The following is a 12,742-nucleotide window of genomic DNA, read 5'->3' on the forward strand; positions in this document are numbered from 1 at the left end:
CTGTGTCTTCCACACTAGACTTCAGGGAATTGAGACTTGGTGGCCAAAGGCCTTTGGGTGTGTTGGCAAGTGAGATCTTGCCCCGTTAATGCCCTTGGTAACTGTGCCTCCCCCTGTGACATTGCTGCTCTACATCTGGGAAACCAACACTGGTGGGGCGGCTTCCCATTGAGGGCTTCTGCGCCAGGACTTGCCATTGTCAACCTTCTCTGTATCTCAAGATCCATGGTTGCCCAAGTAGTAATACTGGCTTAAAACCTCGGAAATTTGGTGTATGCTCATTATAGTTCTAGGATCTTTATCTTTGTCTGATTTCTGAGTTTTGGGGGCAGTGAGCGTGTATGTGGGGTCACTTTCAAACCATCTTGCCAACCAAATAGGCCAGGAAGTTACTTCATGACAAACAAAAGTTGAGTTTCTAAGGTGGTCACTGGCCTTTCAGTTCAACCCTTTCCTTTTTTCTCCCCCAAATATTGTGAGGTTGTAGGTAAAACTGTGAAACTTGGAATGCCTTCATTGCTTTCAGTGGCTCAGATGGTAAAGCCACAGGATCTTACTTTGAAATTTGATTTGTTATTTTATGTTCTTCCTCCAGTGATACTTGTATATCAGTTTCCTAGATGCATGTGTTCTCTCACTGTAAGTATTTAATTAGTAGTTCTCTTCTTACCTGTTTCTCTACATATTTTAAAATTTTATCTATATCCAAAAAAAAGCTTGTTTTGAAAAGTACTTACTGCAAATCTACAGGGTGGCTTTCTCCCAGGATGCTGTTCACTTTTATTAACAGCTGCCAACTGTTGCACCTGGATGATATGCCACTTCTAATTATATGCACTGAGGGAATAAAATGAGGGTGTTTCTGCAGCCTGAATTTTGACATTTCCTTGCTTCTAAGTGTTTGCTTTCGCAGCTTTGACACTATTCTTTTCACAGGTTTGTGTATGTGTGTGTGTGCAGATGCATAATTTGTATTGAAGCTACTAAACATATGCTTTTGTTAACATACAATACTTCAGAAAATGATTTGAAGGACAGTGTCATGGTTGCAATGGCATCAGTGAGGACTTGGCTGGAAGCAGGACCGGAAGGTTGGTTGCTGCGTCAGCACAGGGTTCCCCGATACGTCTTACAGAGCGTGTACAAATTCGAGCGTAAGGCAGAATAAACGCCAAACTGCTGATGTGCACCTACCGGCTCAGTTTGCTATATGATCACCTGCTAACAGTTTGTTCATCTGGAGAATAACCAGTTGCATCAGGCACTTGTTATAAAGCCACACTCTTCCCTCCAACCCTTTTCTATGTTGCATACCTGGCATAAGTGGGAGTAGGCTTTAACAGGCAAGAGAGCCGGTTCATTAGTGCAGTCTGTCTTCCAGGAAGATTGCTTTAATATTTTTCAGCTGTAGCTTGCAACTTGTTCTGCAGTGAGCTGAATTGATGTACATGTGGCAGTTGCTTATCCTCTTGAGATAATCTGCTTTCAAGTTTACATTCAGCAGTTTTAAGGATGTTGCTAACAGTGTATGTCAGCAATGTGCTGCTTTTCATAGAGACTGTTATAATTCTAGTGGCATATGCAGGATTGAAGGAAGCCGAGTGTTTAGGTTGAATTGACACCAGGTGTAGTTCTTATGTGATGCTCACATCTGGATCCTTGTATTTGTTCTTGCAAGTTTTGTATTTTTAACATATTTAATGATATATAAAGCTGTATGCCTGTTTTTGTAGGCATGTGTTACCTATAAATGGCTTGGTAATTAAAATACATCTTGCTTTCTACATCTTGCAGTTTGCCATATCTCCTTTTACACCAATAAGGTGGAGAATGCTACCGTAGCTTCATGCTTTTCAGCGGACATAACACATTTTTGCCCCTCTGCCCTCGTGAGTTATTTGTTAGCCTGCACTTGGGAAAATGGAGGTTATTAATGAGCAGCACTTACTCTTCACAAGGATATAACCCCAGAAGGAAAGCAGTTGTGAGATGGTGCGACAAACCTTCTGGCAACTGAATTGCAATAGTCTACCTAAAACCTGAGCTATTGTGTTGTATGAACAACAATATAAAAATGAGCTGAGAGTTTACGTGCTGACTACGGTACTCTTCGAGGTTATGGAGAAGCATCTAAAACTGTCCAAAGCCAATGATTAGGTAGATACCAGCCAGAAAAAGAATTAGGTGGATTGCTGTGTTGGTGCTCACCTAGCAGCATGGGATACAACCGAACCAAAGCAAACCAGTACTGCCTAGATTCAGACCATCTCGAGTACTCTGCTGCTTGCCATGTAACCGCACTTTGCATTACTTCAACTCCAGATTGGCTTAGCTGTTATTTTCAGATAAGCTGAAGAGCAAAAACCCCAAACTTCTCGATTCTGTGGCTCTGTAAAACTTCTTCTGCTATGCTTCCCCGATGGGTTGTCTGTTGGCTGATCTCCTCGGGGGTATGAACTTAGTGGTGCCAGTGTTTTTGGTGGGCTGGTGGAGGTTGTGCTGATGAAGAGAAACGGGTAGGTTTTTCCAGTAAGCTTTAATGGAGTAAGAGAGAAGCCACCATCACAAGCATGGCTCTGGGGCCCATGCTAGGGCAGAGGTACCTGTTTCTAAGCTGATCAGGTGAATCCCTGCAAAACCTGTGTGTTGATCTGCGTTTAGGATCGGTGCTTGCAGGGAGCAGGATCAAACCTCATCTTCACAGAAAGAGTGGGAGGAGTTACCATGGCCCCCCAAGGAGACCACCTGCAAAAAATGAACAGAAAGCTGGTGCTGCCCTGACCAAAGTTTCCTTTTCTGTCAATGGTTTGCTCCGCTATTGCACTGCTGAGCTCTAGGTGCAACACCTTTAACGCTAGGCCCAGCAGGGCTCTTCTCATTTGCAGTGCGAGATCAGCACTACTAGTGCTATGAGAAAAATCACTGCAACAAAGAGAACTAAAAAAAGATAAGTTATATATAATGAAGTTCCTTTGCTCTCTGCCTGTTGTGGAAGATTGTCATGGAAACATTTTTTTCAGAGAATAAGTTTATTTTCTGTGAATAATGTCCACAGAGCTAAGGGAGAGAACATATTATTTATATATAAAAACTTATTGGAGACACCCTTCTCTTGGCTGCCAACAGTTGTAAATGTTTTATTGGCTGTGTTTTAAATCGCTACAAAGGAGGGTATTACTTGGGCCTCAAAAGCAGTGGCTCTTGGGTTTTTGTTGGTTTTGCTTTTCCTCCTTAAAGCCATAAAGCTATATTGGTATTAAAGTGCTTTAAATCAGGGATACTTAGTCTTCCATAAGTCCAGTTATGCATTTGATCACTAAAATGTGAAATGGGGACTATTTAATATGAAACACATTATGAGTCCACGATCAGGAAAATGGGAAGCGGCATGAGCCACCAGGTTTCTCCTGTAGGGATCCGTGTTGGAGGAATGTCATTTGGTATTGCTCCTCTGCTTTTGCTTCCCCACACGTAACCTGAGATCTTCATCCATCTCACTGTGTCAGAAGAAGTTTTCAGCATTAGGAAGGCAAGTTACGGTTTATCAGAAACAGCTGCATGGGATACGGTTCGCTTGCAACCGAGGCAAGCGCCTTGCCGTGCCTCAGCTCTGGCGGCTGCTTCTTGTCCTGACAGCCCATTAGGGACATGTCTGGGTGGAGAGGACCTCTGTTTTCCAGCAGTTGTCACGCTGGCCTCTTCCATGAGGGGTTGTGAGTAGACATCAACTTCCGTCGATGTGAGATAAGGACCTTGCTGGTCTGAATGGGTTTTCCATCTGCCGCAGTGACTGCACGTCAGGCTCCCCGTGCGCTTGTGTGACAGGCCCTGAAAAATGTCTTTCCCGTTAGCTGGTCATACCTTGAGCTCAAAGAGTTTTCACATTAAGTGCTGGGTGGTGTTTCAGCATGTCAGTCTTACCTTATGAACGGGGGTCAAAAAGCCCTTTTCTGAAAAATAGCTAATATTTGGAAAATGATACTTGAGGAATATTTTACCTGTCAATAGCATGGCAAACCCAGCTGTCCCAGGCATTCAGAGACACGCTTTCTCCTTGCAGGGGGTGTCTCCGGCCCGGAGGCTGGTTTTGACAAGCTCATAAGGATTTCTTTTGGAACCTCTTTAGTGCATCCTCATTTATCTCTGTGTCTGGCTTTCTGCCGCCACTACTTCCATCAGTCTCTGCGTAATCTCTCTTGACTTGTGTAGATATCTTTAGAGGCCAGGGAGGTAAAAATGTGCTCCTCTCCCTCGGGGGATGCAGTTATGGCTACCCCATTAATTAGTTGAGCAGGAGGGCGGTGAAAGGTCACTGGAATTGGTTTCTTTCTGCCAGAGGTGAGATAGATCCCCTCCATGACCCACTCAAGACAAGCCATACGTTCCTTCCCATGGACGATGCTGTGCTGTAGCCATGCAGGTTCCTGCTTCCCAGGCTCCCGGGCTGTGCTCTGACCCTGTGGCATCCATGCGTTGTACAAATTCTGCTGCTTTGGACATATAGCACCAAGGAAAAATGTAATTTGTGGGGGTTTCTGTTCAGAGCAGCTGGGCAGGGGCAGGATTATGGCATCCTCCTTGCCTCAAAACCATCTCCTGCTGGTCCTTGTGCTCTGAAGGTTTGGCCATTTCAGGTGGCAGAGGTGCTAGCAGATAAGAATACGTCTTTCTTTCAGTTGATTGGAAAGGGAGTGCAGCAGAAGATGAGATGGAAGGAGGCAGCTGGCTTTATGGAAACAGTGGTGCAGAAGCATGTCCAGGAGAGGATAACAATAGTTGCCCATGAAGTATGGCATGAAGTTACCCATAAATATGACGTGAAGTAAAAAGCACATTGAAGAGAAATATGGCCGAGAACGGCTCTCCTCCAGTGAAGCTGACCTGCTCTGTGGAAACGGACCACATCAGACAAGGCGTTAGTCGTGTGTTATATCGGCAATTACCTCTGCTCTGTTTCCTTCCTTCCTGACTGAAGTAAGAGGAAAAGGGAGGAGGTGCTGCAGAAATACAGGGGATGCCATACCGTGTGGAAGGGCACTAAGGTAGAGCATGAGGAAGCCCTGAGGAGTCCATGCGCACAGCCTTGCAATATTTACAGTCTTAAAACCTTCATGTGGTCTGCCCTTGCTCTTAGCATAGGAGGAGCAACCCCGTAGTATGTCCTTACAAACAGCAGTGCCTCGACACATCAAAACTCTGTCTCCCTGTGGAAACACTAATTTGACTGTGCCGATACAGTCAGCAGCAGAGCCGTGGGTGAGTTGGGCTGTCTGCAGCAGCATCAATATTTGCATGACTCCTCGTGACACTTCATGTCTTCTGCGCTGGGGAGCTCCAGCAGGTATGTCAGAGAGAGCTTGCAAAATTTACATCCCTTGATGTGACTGCTGACGGCTCCCGGAGCATCTAGCCTAGGTCAACTCCCATCCTTCTGTGTCATGCGTTGTCCCCCGCTGCTCTCTGCAGGGACCAGAGACTCTTTGCATATGTACAGGCACTGAAGCCCAAAGGGATCACAGCAATCTTACAGCCTGACTTCCTATGGAAGACGAGCCCCGGTATTCTCTTCAGGAGTATCTGTATCAATGTTTTGTTGAGCTATTGCATACTTTTAAGAGGAGGGGGGGGAATTCAAGATCTACATTCATCTCTGTAAGATAAGATGTTTCTATCATTACTTCACCGCACCTAAAAAAACATGGATCATGTTTATAGCCTGAGTTTGCCCAACTTACCTTTTGAGAAGTTAATTTTTATTTTATCAAAGAGCTTTCTGTTACCAGAAATCTTTTCCTCGTGTAGGTACTTGCAGAAAATCATCAAGTCAGTGCTTAACATTCTCCTAATTAAATATTTTGAGCTTCAGTCAGTTACTACGACAAACAGTTCTTGGACCTCAGACTGTTCTGAAACTCTTTTCAGAACTCTTTCCAAATTTTTAACATCATTTTTTAATTACTGGCACCAGAACTGGATACAGTAATCAAATAATACTCCCCAGTACCTTGGACAGGTGTAATTAATACCTTTTCTTATTTCAACAAATACATCCTGCTTATGCTTTTAGGGATTATGTTTAAGTTGACTGTGGCATCAAGAGGGCTTATGTTCATGTGCTTATCTGAAGTACTACTGAATCCTTTTCTGCATTGCTGGATACTGTTGTCTTTGGGTTGTAGGTAATGGTAAGATTTTCTTTTTATCCCCTGGCGATTTGATTCTTTCTGTTCAAGTGACCTTGAATCTGAAGTGTACGAGTGAGCATACTCGGAACTAGCTTCTTATTTAGAAGACTTTATATTTCTTCGGGGGCTGAGTTCAAGCTTTTTTGACTGTGTCTAGTCTGCCAACAGAGAGAGTGGCCTCCTGCCTACTGAGACATTCATCCTGTACTCGTCTCTACAGCAGCTGATTTTATATATCACTAAGCTCAAAACTCTTGGCTTACGCTGTCAGAGACTCAGAAGAAAAGAGAATACTTTAACAGAAGTGACTTCTCTTTATCTTTTTTGATTGATGATTCTACTAATGTCAGAACAAATACAAAAGAAAAACTATATTCAGCTGTCCTACAAAGAGCAGATACAAAAACTATCAAAGACCGAACATCGCCACTCAAGTGTGAACCAAAGAGATGATACTGCTTGTTTAACGTAAAACCTCAATGCATCTCTAATTGTATAGCTACTGAGCAGTCTTTTCACAGTGCATATATGTGCACGTGCATGCACATGTTTAACTCAACCTCTGTCCCCCCTATTCCATTCGTAGCAAGCCCACAAGGCAAATATAAAAGGTATCAGATAGCCATCACTGAATGGTTGTCCTTTTCTATCCTTGATAAATAGGACAGGCCTTATTCTTGTGGAAGAGTCTGCCTTTACACATTGCTGTGGATTTGGACGATTGCTGGCTTCCTTGGAGTGAATGGCTAAGCTGTAAGCAGAATGGTTAGCAAGTGGTTACCTTCTTGCGATACTTTCAGAAATGCTCTGTGGTTTTCTTTGAAAGCAACTCTTGAAAGGTGAATAGGATGCTAACATTTGTTAGGGAACTGGGAAGCCAAGCAGGATAGTCAAAGGGAGTCCCACCAAAAATGCCACCCTGGGAGCCTCTTCAGACAGTTTCTCTGAATTGGGTGGTATGGGCTGCAAGGTAATTTGGCAAATGCCTAACATCAAGCATGTTACCTTTTTTACAGTTTCATTGTGTTTAGTCCCATGGTGAAAGTTAAGTTTGTGTTTCTGTGATGGTGTCTAGACTCATCCGTGTCTGACAGCCCTAACGGAAGAGCTGTGATTTTTCTCTGTCCTGAGAGGGACATGTGTGGTCCTTTCTGAAGGTGTACAGTTTGTTGATTTGTGGTATGCATTGGCTTTGGATGATCCTTTTCTTTAATGCTTTATTTCTTAAGATATTGGAACTTGCTATGTAAAAAAAATATTCCTTTGCTGTACTGTAAAATTTGCTAAGCTGTAACAGCTAAAGGGAAGAATAAATGCTATCCAGTGAATGAAGTTGGCATTTTCTAATCCTTGGATTCAGTTGTGAAAAGCTGGTTGGTTGCCCAAACTGAGATACCTTTGAAGGGATTGCTTTCAGGACTGTGCTGACAACTGTGCAGGCTTCAAAGTTAGGTCTGTTTAATATGATTTGAATTGGCCACCCAAAATCACCAGCTGGTTTTGAAAACTAAGCTCAGATTTTTGTGGTGAGAACACTGGTAAATACAAAGCAAGCTACAAGTGATGCCAGACAGCTATCACTAAAAGGAAGGAAGAAAAGAAAATTAATTCATTGCATGAGTCTTCTCGGGCACTTCAAAAAAGAGCTGGAGATGGGCTTGCACTAACGATGGCTGTAAAATATCTACATGGTCTGGTTCTTCGTCTCATTCTCCTGGCTAAGCTTAAACCAGACAGTAAAGGTTTGTCAGTTTAGGTGCAGGAGTCCAAGTTTCAGGCCTTCCCATTGACTGTCCTCCCAGCTGCACGCTGTAGCCTGCGGCTCTGAACTTCATCTGAATGGTCAGGGTGCACCAGGCCTCCCATGGCCCAGGATGGTGTTGAGAGTCAGCACTGCTGCCTGGCTTGGCACCATCTCCAGCAGGTCTGCCAGAAGTAGACTCTGGCAAAAAAAGAGGAGGGGAGGGAAAAAAAAAAAAAGAAGGAAAAAAAAAAGGCAGGGGGTTGTCCCTCCAGTATTTGAATAGTCCTTCCAATAGTCAAAGTTGCTTCTCTTGTGCTATGTTGGTCTTCTGGCCAAATCCCACAGTGCTTGCTGGATTCTTATTCAAACCAGTTTCCTCTCAATTCAGCGGGAGCTCCCTTTGGCAGAGGTCTGCAGGAACTGCCTTCCTCTTGTTTAAAGTTAGGAGTGAATTTGCAGAAGGAAACAATTCAAGTGGTTGGGTAAGTGGGGAAAACTCTTAAAAAGTCCTCAAAATGTCGTACCCTGATTTTGCAAGGTCATGTGCAATCTTCTGTTCTCTGTAAAGTTAAACATGTTATAACATTGTTTGCCAGGCTGGGGCCATTACTATGAAACTGTTCTAGATGTTACTGCAAGTATCTGACGTGAGTATTGTTCAAGACCTCTTGACTTTGACTCGGCAAACAGGCCATTGAGAAAACCAGTTTTCTGGCAAACAGGAAGGCTTGCTGCCGTTGAGGTGCATCCTTCTGCCAAGAGGCAGCCTGTGCAAAGACATCCAATCTGGCAAGCAAGAAACCCGAGGCTGAACTCAGACTTGGGTTCCCCGAGTGCTAACGTATCGTGTGACTGAAGTCACTGCTGGTCATATGGTTGTTACTTGTTTTTTATTTAGGTGGAATCATAATGTGTCTTAACTGGTCGAAGCTTGAGATTCACCAGGGAAAGCTAGGTAGAGGGATAGATGTTTTTACTGTAAAACCATGGCTTGAACAAAGCTCTTTGCAGCTTGGAGAGGTGGGGAGCAACCAACCAGAAAAACCAGAAACCTGATTGCCTTCCATCAATTTTGTATGTAGTTGAAAATAGGTTCTACAGCAGGCTTGGATCCACCCTCCCCCCAGTATTATTACGGTTTTGTGTTCAGCTTCATCCTGGTATCCAACATTTGGTTTCCCATCAGCAGTATGCTGCAGGCATACCATCCCTTGAATTTCTTATTGAAGCACAACAGAAGCTGAAAACCACAAGTTTTCAAAGCAGGTTACCAGCACTGAGGAGTATTTATGGAGGGTTGGTCTGAAGGAAAAAAAGAAGTCTCAGTAAGACTGAGCCGCACTCTGACAAAATGACACTGCTGCAGAGCAGTCAGGCAATGATCTGAGTAGACCTTTGCATGTCTGCTGGGTAAGCAAACATCTTTCCTTCACTAACAAAAGCACTACTTCTTGACCTGTGATTTTTCCAAGTGTCACTGTTGGGTTTATAAATAGCTGGCAGAAGGGGAGGGGGAGAAGATGACTTTGACTTCTGCCCGGTGAGCACCTGGAGGTTCCTCCTGCCTGGCGCAGCAGACCCGTTACTGGCTCCATGGGCTCGGCATGCTGTCGGGGCGCCCAACGCGAAATGTGCCTCTTGCATGGACATATGGACACTATGCTGCAGCATGCTTAGGATGTGTGTGAGCGACCTTCTATGCTTTGTTGCAATCTCATATGTTGAGGCATGACTGTTTACAAAGAGAATGCAAAATGTGTTTTCTCTGGATGCAGCAATGATCTAGCAACCAAAGCCCTGGCTCCCAGATTTCGCCAGGCAACGTTTGGTCCTTTAAACGATCTCTTCTTGCTTTTTCTCAGGGCCTTGCTGTGATTGTTTTTGTGCAGTTTGGTGCCAGTCAGCTCCACGCCCCCCCGCCTCTCTCTTGCAGATTCACAAACCCACCTAAAACACTAGCTGGCAAAAATCCCCCGCCCATGTGTGTCAAACGTGTGCCTTTGTTTGGGTGATGACACGTGCCTGTATTTGCTGATGGTGTTTTAGCTGCTTGGTTCTGTAAGCAATGTCACCATCTCCTCCAACAATCTGTGGAGAAGAGTAGTGCTTGCACTTCCCCCTCACCTCCGCTCCAGTACGCTTTAGCCCAACCTGAACTATTTTAGTGCGACGATCGAGAGAAGCAGCAATTGCTCATATGATGTGTCACACCATAAACTTCAGGAAAGTAATTCATTCCAACAGTGTAATTCTAAGACTCAAGAACCAAAAATATGGCCTATTACTCATCTTTGTACCTCATAACACAGAATAACCTAAACCATTTATTTATTTACACCGTAAAGGTTTAGCCAAATCAAAGTGTTGAATGTCAAGAGCCACTGTTGCTACATATTCAGAGTAATTACTTGCTTTATCATTTATTTTTTATTTCTGTGCCAATATTGGCCAAGAATTTGAGTCAAGAGATAGGCGTGATGCAGATGATGCAGAGACAAAGAGCCCCTACTTGAAACTTGGGAGAGCAAAACTGAATAATTGGCATGTCTTGAGTAGGTTATGAAAGCTCAAATGTGTTTATTTTATGGTTATCTAACACCTGCAGTATTTTCTCTACTGAATGCTTTTTCCTTCTGCATGATTGAAAGTTTCAGGTGTATGCACACACATATACACCATACAGGGGGCTGTGTATATTAAATGCATCGGGGCACATTCGGTCTTCGTTTACCGTCTAACTCTGGATGAACTCAAAATAGGGGATATTTAGCTAAGTCAACCCTGGAGTAACTGAGTGCAGAGTTTGATCCCTAGATGCTTCAGAATAAATTGTAAATCGGGGGAAAATCCAAGAAACCCAAACAAGTGAAAAAATCCCACCAGAGCTCTGCCTGACGGTGCTGGCCCCTTTGCACAACCCTTGTACCATGGGATGCATTTCACTGAGGAAAGCAAAGTGATCCTACGAGAAAGCAAAAGCAAAAAGAGCAGTGCAAGGGAAAGGGCATTGACTAGGGGGACAGAAGAATAAGTGAAAGGAGTAGTGAGGAAGAAGACCTGGGAGGAACTGAGAGGAACAGGAACAAAAGCTCGAAGCTATTGTGGAGGGTATCCATATGAAAGTTGATAGGCTGCCTGTGTGTTTGGGTCAGCTACAATTTTTTTCTTTAGCTGTATAGAGGTTTCGTTAAAGACCCTGGCTTTTGAATAGAGATGGCGAGGGGGGCATCTGTGATGTTTCCAGGGTGCCCTGTGCTGCAGCGCGGACCTATGCAAGGAAGCAAGGTCCCATGCACGTCTGTCCCAGGAGCAAGCAGTATCACACTGAAGCTAGTTTCCTGCCTGGTGTGGGAGATGCAAGTCTCCCGTAGCCTTAACTGGTGTTTTACTCCTCTCTTTCCCCTATGTAAAGCTGTTGCCGAAACAAAACTGTTGTTTCCTCCTTTGTCAGCTCTGTCAGCTGTGCTGGTGGATCTCTCAGACCCGATGCAAGGGGCGTTGAAGGGAGAAAGGTAGCTCAGAGTCAAGGTTGGGTCTGACAGCGGCTTTGCTTGTCTGCTGGGATAGGTAGGGTGCCTGACCAAGTATCTGTCAAAACCGAGGACAAAATTTGTCCTTAAAGCACAGAAAGTTAATTCTTTGTGATAGTGAAAAAGTCATCAAGTAGTCACATAGTTGGCTCTGTCTCCTGGGCTTAGGTGGTTGCCCCTGCTCCCCACAGCCGTGCTCAGCCTGGGCAGCAGACGTGCCTGCATTTATTTTGGTCAATGAATTGGAGATGGCTTACCAATATGGATAACAGATTACTGTTCCACTCCATGTTTTGCATCCTGCAGCTGTGGAAGATATCAGCTTTTTTTTTTTTAACTTTTGCAGAGATCCTATTGTGTTGCCAGCAAACAAACTGGCATCTCATGTTTCTGTAACCCCTGAATTTGTTTGTCCTCACCAGAATAACTTCTGTGGTTTGCTGTCTAAATAATCCATGCAAGCCTCTGTGTTCTCGGTCCTATCTCATTAGATGGAAGAATGAACTAATTTAAGACTGTTTCCTTGGTGAATCACCTGAGGCTTTCAAAAATTGTGAAGTTAAGCTGTGATTTCCTGTTGTTTTATCTTACGACTAAATGATCTTTCTTTAATGTGACTAGTCAGAAATGTAGCTTCCAGGCGTTTGTGGTCCTGATGCTGCTCTGGGCTTTACCCAGGCAGCTGTCTCGTGCGTGGTGTTCAGCCTTACCTCTTTATCAAGGGTATTTCATCAGAATGATCTTTTAGCAGCAGAAATATATCCAGCTAATAACATGCTCAGCGATCCTGACTTCTGGCTCTTACAACAGACCATGAAGCCCCGACTCCTGTAGTTTTATTCTTCAGTTCCTCCGCTGATAAAACTTGACTTTGATTCAAGGCATTCGTGTCAAAGGGTCTGGATCTATTTTTGTTGTCGTATTTCCAGACCATACTTTTTGTGGCTTTTGTTCTCTAAAGGAAAACCAAAATGTTTGCTAATTTAACCTTTCCTTTGCTCGCAGAAAAAAATAAAGGTAAAGCTAGTCAAATTGGGAGCTGTCATGTGCTTGATGTGTGCTTGGCACTTTCTCAAGCTAGGAAGGTGGCCAGGTATGCTTTGAATAAGTTTGTCTCCCTGTTGCCAAAGCCCACCAGCCCGCAGTGCTGTGGATTGTAATGATGTTGTTGGCCGTAGTTGAAAGTGAGTTTGCTGTGAGTAGTTAGCTTGTCGGCCGTGAGGAAGGATGTTATATGAGCTGGAGATGGAGCCTCTTGGGCTTGTGCTGTTGTCTTGGTGTTA

The sequence above is a fragment of the Aptenodytes forsteri genome, unplaced genomic scaffold (assembly GCF_000699145.1).
Source record: "Aptenodytes forsteri isolate BGI_AS27 unplaced genomic scaffold, ASM69914v1 Scaffold2, whole genome shotgun sequence".
In the NCBI taxonomy this organism is placed as follows: Eukaryota; Metazoa; Chordata; class Aves; order Sphenisciformes; family Spheniscidae; genus Aptenodytes; species Aptenodytes forsteri.